Genomic DNA, 12,844 nt, shown 5'->3' with positions numbered 1-12,844 from the left:
CAGAAACTAAACATCTGTTAGGCTAAAAATAAAAGCATTTCTTTTGTTAATTTACCCAAGACTTTTTAAAATGCCACTATCAGCATGGCTTATTAAGACCCCTATAAAAATAGATAGCCCAGTATTCATTGTATTAACTACATGCTCCAAGTGCAATCAAAGCAATTCTAATTTACCATTCTCCATGAATTTTTTCTGTTTGAACAAACTCGGGAACATTATTTTATTTACAGATTAGGTAGGTAGCAACTGAGAAAGAGTAAAGCTACATGCTATATGTATATACACATATGTGCAAACTTTCAAATAATTGATATGCATGTATGTAAGTGAATCACAGCAAAACAATAATTTCAAAAACAATTGGAAGGTTGGTTTAAAGGTTGTCCCTCTGCATTCTCAGGACCTCCTATGAATTCTACTATATTACTTACCATGTTGTATTGTCAATGCCTTTCTCCATAACCAGAGTATGAGCTTTATAAGGTCAGAGACTGTGTCTTTTTCTCTATGATCGCAGTGTATAATGCAGTTCCAGCATTCACTATTTACTTATTGAATAAATAAATATATAATATAAAGTAAAATATCAAATTACATAATGGCATCATAGGTTAATTCATATTTGCATCCCCTTGATTCATAGTACCCTTGAATTCTTGGAAATACATCTTTAGTTCACTTAGGAACAAATTTTATAGAAGAAAGTTATATTTAATCATGTATAGATGAAATAGAATTATTACTCAAAAGCAACAGGAGCCACCTATAGTGCCCATGACAGAAGCTGAAAGGAGTTGACTTTCCTTGAATTCTAAGCAATTGTTGCATGCTGGTCCCAGGACAATAATATAAAGCTGGTAAAGTTTGTAGTTGAGGTGACCTTCACCCTCCATTTTTTGAACTTCTTTGACCTTTTGCCTCTGTTCCCAGGCATCCAGAGCCTTTGGGATGTGCTCTGACTCTCAACACTCTGATGTTGTGGAGAAAGAGCATAAGCTTTGCCTCCACTTGAACTAGGTAACCGTCTTGGGCGTGAGTTAATTTCTCTGACACTTAGTCCCTTCAGTGTAAATTTAGAATAATAATAATGTTCCTCTGGAAGAAAAGGTGTAGGCCTATATAAAAGGATGCAAGTGAGAATGCTCTGTAAACTATATGACATTGAATAGATATTTAATATTATATAAAACAACCTTAAAATTGGAGAACTTCTGATGTCCTCTCTGCTCTGAAGTATCTATGACCTAAATAACTTCATTCTCTCCCCTCATCTATCAGTGCAATTGTTGGGACAAAAAATAATCTGATTGTGTCTAAATTTTTTCACTTTAAGCTAAAATACCTGATAAACATAAAACCACCCTAGCTTGTTGATACTTTTAAAGAGGCGAATGTGAATCCAGTTATTCTAGAGGCTGCTGGGGACAAGACCCACTTTTGTCTAATCTGATTGCTAATCCCTACCCTAATACATACAGGGGTCTGAAAGGTGGCATCCTAGAAAGAAAAGAATATTCATCTCAGTTTAAGCCTCCAACACATAAAGGATGGTAATTTAATTTCCTGAAATTTCCTTGTCTGAAAGTTTAATTTAATAACAAACCGATAATAATTTAATAAAAAACCAAGACACTAAAATAGTTTTGTATCAAATATATAGAATAGTGGTACTAACTACCAGATGACTCATGTTTCTATAGTGATTGTTAAAATTATATTTATGAAAGAAACCAAGTGTAACCATTTTAGCAATTCTAGAAAGGCATACTCTAAGAGGTAAAATTAAATTTAGGGAAAATAAGACCATTTATAATGGGTCGTTATGACTCTGAATAAAGATGATTATTGGTTCTGCTTAATAAAACTGTCATCTAACACAAAATAGCTATTAAGCTAAATTACATTACATTATCATTCTGTGATGCTACAAAATTCAATGCAAAGCTTTTTTTAAAAAAATAAATCCACAAGAAAAAAAGACTCAATATTAACTTTTTCTACAGATTTTCAAATGGTTTTAACTAAGGAAACAATGTAAAGAATTTTAAAAATGTATGCTGAAAAATGTTGCTTTTTACTAGAGCAAATGACCAAACATTTATTGTTTACAAATTTTTTAAAGGATCTAGCTTTGATATAATACTTGATAAGGGCAGGATCAGCCTTTCTCAAATTTTTCTCCTGTTATTCAGCTTTATTCCAAAGGTCTTCTCTCCTGTCAGTTTCAACTGTCCTCTCTACTGACTAAATCATGTAGAGGAATCTTTGGTTTACCTACCTCTACTATCATTTCAAAATCTAATTAGACTCAGGTAATATTTCTCTAAATACTTTCTGTACTCCCAGAATCAAAATCAAACATGTGAAAATACAGACTTCTAGACATTTTCCAAACCTGCTGAATCAGAAACTCTGTGGTGAGGCCTGTAAATCTTCATTTTAAAGTTCTCCTGAAGTGTTTTTTTTAATATCTCTGGTTTGAGAATCATTGTACTTGAACCACTGACAATTAGAAAAGACAACCTATCAATGCTTAGCATATACTATTGCTAAGTTTATCACTTAGTTGGTTTATATTTAATCTATACTGTAAACACTTATTGAGATATACAATTTGCCAGGCTGTTTACTAGATGCTAGGGCTACTAAGATAATGATTCATCCTTTCTTGCATGCATCTTGTAGCTTAATCATAGGATTTTCCTCTCTGGAATTACAACCTCAATATTTTGGCATTATTTATTCAAGACTTAGTATAGAATCCTGAGTTCCCAGCTTCCACGAGTATAAACCAAAAAAAGTTTTCAATCAAATAAAACAATAAAGTCATTGGAATAAAACAATAATGAAAAGTATATAAAGTAGACTAGACATAGATGGAGAGAAAATGAGTGAATAGGAAGATTGAAGCGTGCAAAATGCAGCACAAAGAGAGAGATGGAAAGAAAAAAAAAAGGCATTAAAGAGAATTTAAAAGACGTGGAGACAAAAAAACAATCAAGAAGCTCTGACATATGTCTAATAATAATCCAAGTAAGAAATAATAGTGTGCATAGGGAGGGGGAAATCGTTGAAATGATGGCTGAAAAATATCTTGAACTGAAGACAGAAATGAGCCCTCATATCAAAAAGTTAGATAAAAAATAAAACAAATTATACTTAGTCACTTTTTGTCATGAATTGCAGAACATCAGGGACAAAGAGAAAATCTTGGAATCAAATAGAGATAAAGGAGAAATAAGTTCCTTATTTACAAAGGAACAATCAGACTGATAACAGACCTCATCATCATTAGGAGAGGCTAGAAGAGAATGGAGTAATAATTTCAAAGTGCTGAGGAAATAACATTCAAAGTAAAGTTAACATTTACAAAAGAGGGTAGAATAAAAAAGTTTAAAGACATACAATGACACACAAAGTGTGTCACTTGAAAGAAATACTAACGGACATATTTCATTAATAAATAAATAAATCCATAGAGATTTATTTATTTATAAATAAATAATTTATAAAGTATAAATTAGGGAGCCACTGTGCAAATAAGTGGGTAAAGTATATTGCTAAATCTAACTAAGTTTTAGGTAGAAATGACAGTAATATTACAAACACTAAGTTTTATTGTTTAAATATAAACTAGAACTAAATGATAGATAATGCAAATCTTTCTTAAGAGATTTATAAAAACAGATTGTCAACAGGCAATTTTATAGCTAAAATTAATTTAAGGTGATATCAAGAGGCACTTGAATTAACATTAAATGTATAATCAAAAATCAGCTTATTTTCCTTTATATCATCATTTATATAGCAACTTAAACTCTATGGATTTAAAAACAGATTTTACTGTTACTAGTTTTCCCTAAAAAGATTGTTTTGTTTTAAGCAACAATCAGTTCTGTTACATAGTTTTTAACGTGTAAAATATGTCACACATGTAATTGTTGAATAATTAGCTCTTCACAAAGAATGAAGGCCCTTGTCTTAAAAATCTTTCTTATCAGAGAGAGTCTGCTTTTTCAAGTCATAGACATTAGTACTATTATAGTAAATAGTATCAACAAAAAGCAGTGGCCTATGTGGTAGAAAAAAGGGCAATTTATTATATAATTTAGAAGGTTTCTTATGAAGTTGGGCTGATGTGCTAAATGAGATCAATTACTCTCATTTATATCGTAGCTATATTTTTTAAAAATCACATGTTCTCTTAATTTTTTCACTGCTTAATATAGCATTTTCCCCTGAATTAAACAATAACAACAAATTTTGAGTAACAGTTCTTGGTAAAGTCAAGGAGGTAAATTCCTTTTTTCCTCTCTAAGAGATGTTTGGCCCTGTTTGTAAGAGTTTTTTCAAGAGTACAACAAGGAAATAATATGGACTTTCATATTTAATGAGAAATTCAAAGGATAGTCTCAGTTTAGTATTTATTAAAAAAAAAAACTGTTGGCATGACTGACATCAATACACTGTCAACATCCACTAGAAGTTATCAAACATTTGGTTGGTTCACTCAATCAGGAAAAAAATAGTTACTAAATTCACTGAAAAAATAAGTAATTGAATCATTTTGGTGTGGATAATTCTTTTTGAATCTATTTGTGTAGAAACTGTGAAAATAAATTGATTAAAGTTTTCTTTTCTCTACTAATTGTTACAGAAATGCAATTTTTAGCCTTTTTTCCTAGATTTTTTTCTTCCTACATTTCTATGTAATTAAGAAAATGATCCCCTTATTTCTTTCTCCACAATTAATGGGTGCATTCTTCTTTCAGACTCCTTAATCTCATGTCCCTGATAAGCAACTCTCTAGTTGTGCCACCATGACTTCCATTCCTGGCTGCAGGTTGTAATTATGAAGCACGAAGATAGAAGTGTCCCTTTTATCTCTCATGATGCAGCATTAGAGGATTTTTTTTTTTCTGTACAATAAAAAGGTTAGAAATACACTAAAAGTGCCAACACAATTAGAAGAAAAATTACTATGAAAAATACAAACATTCTACACATAAAATGTTCAAAAACATCTGCTGCTAATTGGGCTACATAAAACTGAAGAAAACAGCTCAATATAGATATTGGGATCATATGGAATCCTTCTTGCAGTAATCCAAACACATTCGTATTCTAATATATCTTAGGTAACCTATGATTTAAAAAAAAGAATATAAGGAAAGAAAGAAAAGAAATTGTGGGAAATTTTAATATGTTATATGTGGCAGTAAGAAGCTGAATGGAAAAAGAATTGAGAAATGTTGGGAAAAAGAGAACATAAAGAAATCGTTAAGAAAAAGAGAACAGGTAAAGGGATTCCATGGTAAGGAAAAGGCATTGCTTAGTTTTATTTATTTATTTAGTTAGTTAGTTAGTTAATTAGTTAGTTACCATTGTCTCAATTCATCAAACCTGGGCATTCTCAATTTTTAAAAGTCAGTGATAGACATAAATATTAAAAAGCCATTTTCTTCAAATTTGGAATAATGTTTACAATGTTACTATCTCCTGGTTAAATCTTGTACTTGTGCAACATATGCTCTAACGTGAACCTGAGATCACAGACTGCCATATCCACTTTCTATAAAGAAAATTTCAGGTACTGTAATCAACTAGTTGATTATTCATTTATATTTGCTTGCAGGAAGTTAATACTGTAACTTGTCATAATATAGGAAACCTGAAAAGTATTCTAAATGCATTAATAAGAAGGATTTCATCACCTATAGAGTACTATACTATACATTTGTTGTATCCAGGCACTATACATTTGTTGTATCATTTATTCTCACATTGAGAGAATAAAAGACATTAAATTCTAAGCACTGTGGATTTAACTATAAGGAGGATTTTCTTATAATATGAGTCGTTAATATTTTTTTAAAAAGATAAATATTTATTTTAGGTGGTTTAAGGATTTTTTTTTTCTGGAAACAGGATTTTGAACATGTGGACTTATTTAGGTCAATTTCAACCCAATAATTGTGTGTCTGACAGATTCTCAGCTGCTTTTATTAAAAAACAGATTTTCTAAATAATGACCATAGTCAAAAGTTCATCACTGTTTATAGTGTGACTTCTCAGAGTATGGTGGCTTGTTCTAATAAAATTAGTTTATTATGACAAATTATGACAAATTCCTCAACATGGACACAAAAATGTCTTGAGGAAGAGTGTCTTCCAAATTGTACAACGATGCCATATGAATTAGTGGCTGGCAGCCCTGTTAGGTCAGATTGTTCAGTGCCTGGCACATAGGAAATACTGGGGAAGTGCTCGTATGTTCAATGAAGATACTTTTTTAAATTTATACAATATTTTGTTAGTTTCAGGTTTACAACATAGTGATTAGATATTTTTGAAGATTATATTCCATTTAAAGTTATTATAAAATATTCCCTGTGCTGTACATTACACCCTTGTATCTTATTTATTTTATACCTAGTAGCTTGTATCTCCTAATCCCCTACCTACCCCCTCCCCCCACCCCTCTCCCCACTGGTAACCACTAGTTTGTTCTCTGTACCTGGGAGTCTGTTTCTGTTTTATTATGTTCACTAGTTTGTTGTATTTTTTAGATGCCACATATAATTGAAAACATGTAATATTTGTCTTTCTCTGACTGACTTATTTCACTAAGCATAATCCCCTCCAGGTCTGTCCATGTTGTTGCAAACGGCAAAATTTCATTCTTTTTTTATGGCTAACATTCCATTGTATATATATTTACGCACAACAGCTCCTTTTCCATTCATCTGTTGATAGATACTTAGGTTGCTTCCATATCTTGGCTATCAATGAAGATAATTTGAGTACAAGAGATTGAACAATAACTAAACTTTACTGAGTTCTTACATATAGTATTATACGTAATACGTAGGTATTTCATTGTGACTAATGTTTTAATTTTTAAAAAATCCGCTGAATATAAACACATCTTAAATGTAATCTGACTGCTATAATGATAAAGAAAATTAAAGCTTTGAAGATATATTATACCCATTTGTACTATTTGTATTAAGGAACACCTAGATTAAATGTAAACTGCATCCTTAACTCTCATTTTCAATCATGGTAAATTTCCGAAGTCACCAAGTACAGTTTGCTATTAACTGGGTAGAGCATTTGATAATTGAGTGGATTACTATAAGAAAATGAGGCTTTTATGGTGGCAAACTCCCCACATATTGAGACGTCTCACTTGATAATAGGTTGGGAGAAAGAGTACCATGCAAATAATTATTTAGAAAAGAAATTATATTTGCTCTCACAGAGGAGTGGTCAAGGAGAGGTAAAAGGCTGAGGGTGGAGTGATGAGAGTGGGGTAAAACAGACACTGTGAACCAAACCCACTTGGAAGGAAGCCAGGATCAGCCTCAAACTGAAGGCAACATCTGAAGAGAGCCTTAAAAATAGGTTTTTCCAGTAAGACAAGTCAAATAAGGCAGAGGCAGTTAGTTTAGATCCTGACATTTCTAAAATGTCTTATTCTTATACTGCAGACCTCGATTATGCTCTCAGAACTCACTGTGTCTCCCTCTGTCTTAGCATTTGCTATTTTATACTGAAATGTATATTTATAGTTTCTCCCATAGACTATGATATTCTCCAGGTCAGAAGAAATAACCCAACACCTAGCACAGAGCCTTGTATCATTGGCTTGTTGAATAAGACTGACCTTTGGTATTGCCTTCTTCACCACACCATCCATAATCCCCATTTCCACCTTCCATTAATACCTGACATATGCCTTGTTAAAGCGCTCACCACTTGGTGTTCAATTATTAATGTGTTCTTTTCCTAATTAGACTGTGAGATCCTTGAGAGAAGAGATTAGATACTATTCATTTTATGATTGTCATTGACTCGCTGGCACATAGCAGTGTTCCTGTTTTTTTGTTTGTTTTTTAATAGTAAACTATCATTAAGTATTTCACTATTATGAGAAATGAGTCTGCTATAGGTAGGAGTGAGAGGAGGGAAGATGGGATAACTTTTAAGGCTGGAAAAATATGGGGAAATTCATTGTTGGGATTAGGGGAGATAATAATGAGTTGAGACATCTGTGGAACATCCAGACATCTAGCAGAGTCAGATACATGGGTCAGTGCTCAAAAAACTGGGAACAAAGATTTAGCCATCAGGAAGAGGCAATAAAGAGTAATAACAATAAGTAACCATTAAAGCACTTTCTAAGTGCTGGTATTGTTCTAAGTGCCTTACATTTATTATCCCACTTAACACTCCCATAAATCCTGGAAGACAGGCATAACGATCCCAATTTTGTAAATTAGAAACTGAGGCCCAGATCTATTAAACAGTTTACCTCAGGTCACACAGCTCCCCGCCAAGTAGGATTCAAACCCAGACAGTCTGCTTCTAAAAAACAGACTTAGTACAAATCCGGTGTGGAGATTCAGAGCTGTGTGACCTTGGTTATGTTACCTACTCATTCTGTGCCTCAATTTTTTCATTTGCAAAATGAAGGTAATACTACCTATCTCCAAAAAGTGTTTGGTATATAGTAGCATTCAATCGATGTTAAGTCATTATTTTTATTAGCCTATCAATGAATGTTGGAATCGTGGAGGAAAAGGAGATTGGGTTAATGTGGGGAATGAGAAATTGAGAGGATCCTTGATCCTTTAAGGGGTAGTTGGATAGACAGAAGTCTACTGTGGAGGCTGTGTGATCATCCCAAGGAGAAAAGGGAGGTGAGGCTTCCGGACCTGGGGTCTGGGAAGAATCTTGGAAGTCTGGTCCAGTGCAGGGGCAGTGTGTCTCCTCTTATCAGAAGCACATTAGGTGCTGAGAGGATGAAGCAGGGGGGAAGATGCCAAATCAAAAGCCTGGTATGCCATCTAAATGCAAGGTCCACGTAAAGGGTTTGAGCAAAGAAAAATGAAGAAATTCAGCTTAGGTGGTAGGAGGCAAAGCTTGGAGAAGTGTCTTAAGCAGGTGTCAGGGTCTTTCTAGGATGCCTGTGACCTAGAGTGTTGGCTAGAAGACAACGCTTAAAGACAGTGGTCTTACATGAACTGAGTTTGAGAGAATAGTCAAGATAATAGGAAGGAATGAGGATGAAGCATCATCACAGAGCCAAGGGAGGAAAAAGATGTTGTGAAGTACGTGGGGGGCTGGGAGGTCTGAGTGAGACCACATCCTCTCCAGCATCCCCAACTCAGTTAATTCCTGCCCCAGCTTTATGAGGTAGATATTTTATTTATCCTCATGTTTTAGACTATAGAAAAAATTAGGCAACATAATTGCCAATATCTTGCCTGGGGTCACACAGTTAGTGAATGCCTGAGTTGGGATTTGAACACAGGCAGTCTGGCTTGAGTCCACGCTTGTAATCATCTATTACACATTCCTTATTCCTGCCTGCTTTACTCTTTCAGGTGGCTCACTTTATTTCATCCCTTCTATATTTCTAATGATAGATAATCTCTTTATATCACTTCTCCTCCACCTGCTCCATGCCCAGCAAGCCTAGATGGGGGCTGGGGGTGACACATTTTTAGTTTTTCACAAATTTCCCTCTCATAAGTATATCTATACTCTGAGTCCTCTCCATAACTCCAAGGGCTTCAGGTTTTTTGAAACCAGTTTCAGAATTTAAAAAAAAATTTTTTTCTGCATTTACCTCTATATTATTCTGAAATATTGACAGTTTTGGAGCAGAGTTGGGGTAGAGGAGGTAGGGAAGTGACACAGGAGGGACTTATTAAGAAAAAAAATTGGTTAGCGTTTCAGAACTAGTTAATGAATTACTGAGTCACAAATGGTGGTGTTAAAACCAATTATTTTCTAAAAAAATAAGGGTTAGATAAACAATACCACTTGGCTGCTTGGTGATATCTAAAATGTAAAACATATTTCCAAATACGTGTTATATCTGTATTTAAAGAGAGAGCAAGACAAAATAATGGAATATTAAAAACTCAGAAATGATTACATCATTTGTACCCTTTCCCTCTTTAAAGCGTAAAGGATTCAAAACACTTAGTGAGCTTGAAGATCTTACCAAGGTCCAATAACTCAATACTGTTCATGATTACATGGGATGTATTAAGGATCAATAAACTCTAGAATTTAAAACAATCCGATATGAAATTACTTCTGTATAAATTAAAATTGCAATTATAAACAACCAAAACATAACTGAATATTAATGTTGGTTGAATAAACAGATCACTGCATAAATAGAATAAAAGAACCAGGCATAAATTACGATGGTTTACTTTCAGGTCTAATATTCTTTTTGAATAGTTTAATCTCAGATAATTACCTATAGATTTTAAAAGTCTAATATTCTATTAAAACTAATTCTTTTTTCTATGTATATTTTCCATTAGCCGTAGATCTATTAAGTATCAAATTCTGATGCTAGAGACAGTGAAAATATTCATTTGGGTGGATTTTATTGTTGGGGTAAATATAGTATGTGAAAATTAATCTTGAACTAAATTCAAAATTCCAATTTCCCCAGCCCACACTTTCTCTCTAGCTCAAAAGTTTTTAACTTTGGGCGTACTTCAAATTACCTGGAGAACGTTTAAAAATACCGTTTTACTGAATCCCACCCAGGACGATTAAATGAGTCTCTGGAGGTGGAGCATTACTGTTTCTCATAATCTTCCCAGTGATTCCAGGGTGCATCCAGGGCTGTGACCCATCACTCTGGTTTTTTTTTATTAGGTTTGATCTTAAGAGAATTCTATTGCTAGTCTGGAATGTTAGAATTTCCAGGATGAAGAGGTGGTGGGTAAAAGCTACTTCATTCATTTATTCATTCACTATGAAAACATGTATAATGAGATCCTAGAATAAAATATTGTGTGAAGGTCTAAGGAACACGCAGACAAATAATAACCAAGCCCTAATTCTTAAGAAACTTACAGTCTATTGTAAGGGAGAAAAGACAGGGGAAATGTATCTTAAAAGTTACAGAATTTAAAAATAAGGCTAGACAAGTATATGTGGCCAAATAGTAGAGGTTATTGAAATTTAAAAACAAGTAATTTAGAATTCTCATAAAAAATCATTGGAAGTTTCTGAACATGATCAGAGTTATGTTTTACAGGAAGAAAGTGAATATAGAGAATCAAGTTATATAATTATTTTGATATTTTAGATCAAAGTTAAATGAGAGACTAACAGCAAAAATGAGAATCCGGATGGGGAAGCAGATGTTAGGAATATTGTGAAGGCAAAATCCACACAATTTCTAAACTCAAGACATGTGGTGAGGATGGTGGGGTGGGGAGTGAGACCCCAGTGCAGTATTCCTGTCTGGTTTTCTAGGATTATGGTCCTGCTACCCAAGGAATAGGAAAGTGTGTGGAGAGAGGAGAGAAAAGCTTTTGGACACGTTGAGTTTGAGGTGCTGGTGGTATGTCAGGTTGATCCAGTGGGTGGTGTGGAGTGAGAGAGAGTGATTTCAGGAAAATCCTCACAGAAATTAAAGTAGGGAGAGACAAGAGCTACATTCCACAGATGATTAGAAAACTAAAGGAAAAAGAGAAAGCGGATCCTTAGGAAATACCTGCATTCCAGGACAAAAAAGGGCAGGAGGCAAACAAATCGTCCGAGTTACAAGAAGTCAAGGAAGCCAAAAGAAATACATTTTAAGATAAGAGTGATAAGTAATATAAAAAAGCAGGGCTTCCCTGGTGGCGCAGTGGTTGAGAGTCCGCCTGCCGATGCAGGGGACATTGGTTCGTGCCCCGGTCCGGGAAGATCCCACATGCCGCGGAGCGGCTGGGCCCGTGAGCCATGGCCGCTGAGCCTGCGCGTCCGGAGCCTGTGCTCTGCAATGGGAGAGGCCACAAGAGTGAGAGGCCCGCGAACCACAAAAAAAAAAAAAAAAAAAAAAAAAGCAAAAGGTGACTCAGAATTAGTTCTGAGGAAAGGCCATGAGTTTGCTAACTAAAGATTCTTGCTATCTACAGCTGGGGTACAGGATACCAAACTGAAAAATTGCTGAGGGGTGAAATGTGTGGTAAACAACAAAGCGGTGAATATTGACCGTTCTTTGAAGAATCATAATCTTTAAAAGATAACTTTTTAATAGTATATGTTATACGGATATCATATTTAATTGAAGGAATAAGTCTAATTGCTACATTGCAGAGGAGTTTATGGAAAGGAGGGATTAGAATAAGTGGAAAGAAACAGCGTAAAAGGAGCAGCCAGCTCACTGACTAAACATCATTTGACAACCACGATCTTCTCATCACGTCTTTTTCTTAAAAGAGTCCTCAGCTGAGATCAACTAGTATGGCTTGATTAATACTGAACTTCAATTGGGCAGGCAATTAATAGTAAGATAAAATGATAAGCCTGATGCTAGGTAGTTTGAATATTGGTAAAAATTAATGAAAGAAAGCAAAATTAAAGAGTTCATACAGTTCAAAGATAAACATTTACAAACACATTACAAAGCAAAATGCAAGAATTTATAACATGTGAATATTAAACAAATTTTAGTATAAATTATTCATAGAGTCAATTAATAAAAGTATTATTAAAATACTAGAAATGTAGAGAAAATTTAATTATTTAAGGCAAATTGAAACCAAAATAAAATTCTTTGGCTTTATAAATTTGTGATCTTAAGTGGAAAAGCTTCATTCAATCCATTTTGTTGTATTTTTCTAACTGATTGATAAGCTCTTGTCACATCTACGCGGTCTGGGAAATGCTGCCGAGGAAGTTATTAACTGTTTCTACACATTTTCCTCTAATTCTTTCATTTTCATATAATTCCACCTATTGTTTCCTAAGCTTAAGATCTTTTTTATTACCTTTTTTCTTTCCAGGAACTGCAGTTTTTAAAATTAAGGCA

General features: G+C 33.9%; 1 long non-coding RNA gene across 1 annotated transcript in view; it reads left to right on the top strand.

Moving 5' to 3' along the window:
- Positions 1 to 1,020, top strand: part of LOC113624607 (uncharacterized) — a 58,206-nt gene extending 57,186 nt beyond the window's left edge. Inside the window, exon 4 of the long non-coding RNA XR_003434402.1 lies at positions 934 to 1,020. This is a non-coding gene — a long non-coding RNA (uncharacterized LOC113624607). The remainder of the gene's footprint in view (positions 1 to 933) is intronic.
- The last annotated feature ends 11,824 nt before the right edge of the window (positions 1,021 to 12,844 follow it).

The sequence above is a fragment of the Aethalodelphis obliquidens genome, unplaced genomic scaffold (assembly GCF_003676395.1).
Source record: "Aethalodelphis obliquidens isolate GAN/ISIS:26980383/991018 unplaced genomic scaffold, ASM367639v1 scaffold13, whole genome shotgun sequence".
NCBI classification, from domain to species: domain Eukaryota; kingdom Metazoa; phylum Chordata; class Mammalia; order Artiodactyla; family Delphinidae; genus Aethalodelphis; species Aethalodelphis obliquidens.
This window is presented reverse-complemented; position numbering and strand designations above follow the sequence as displayed.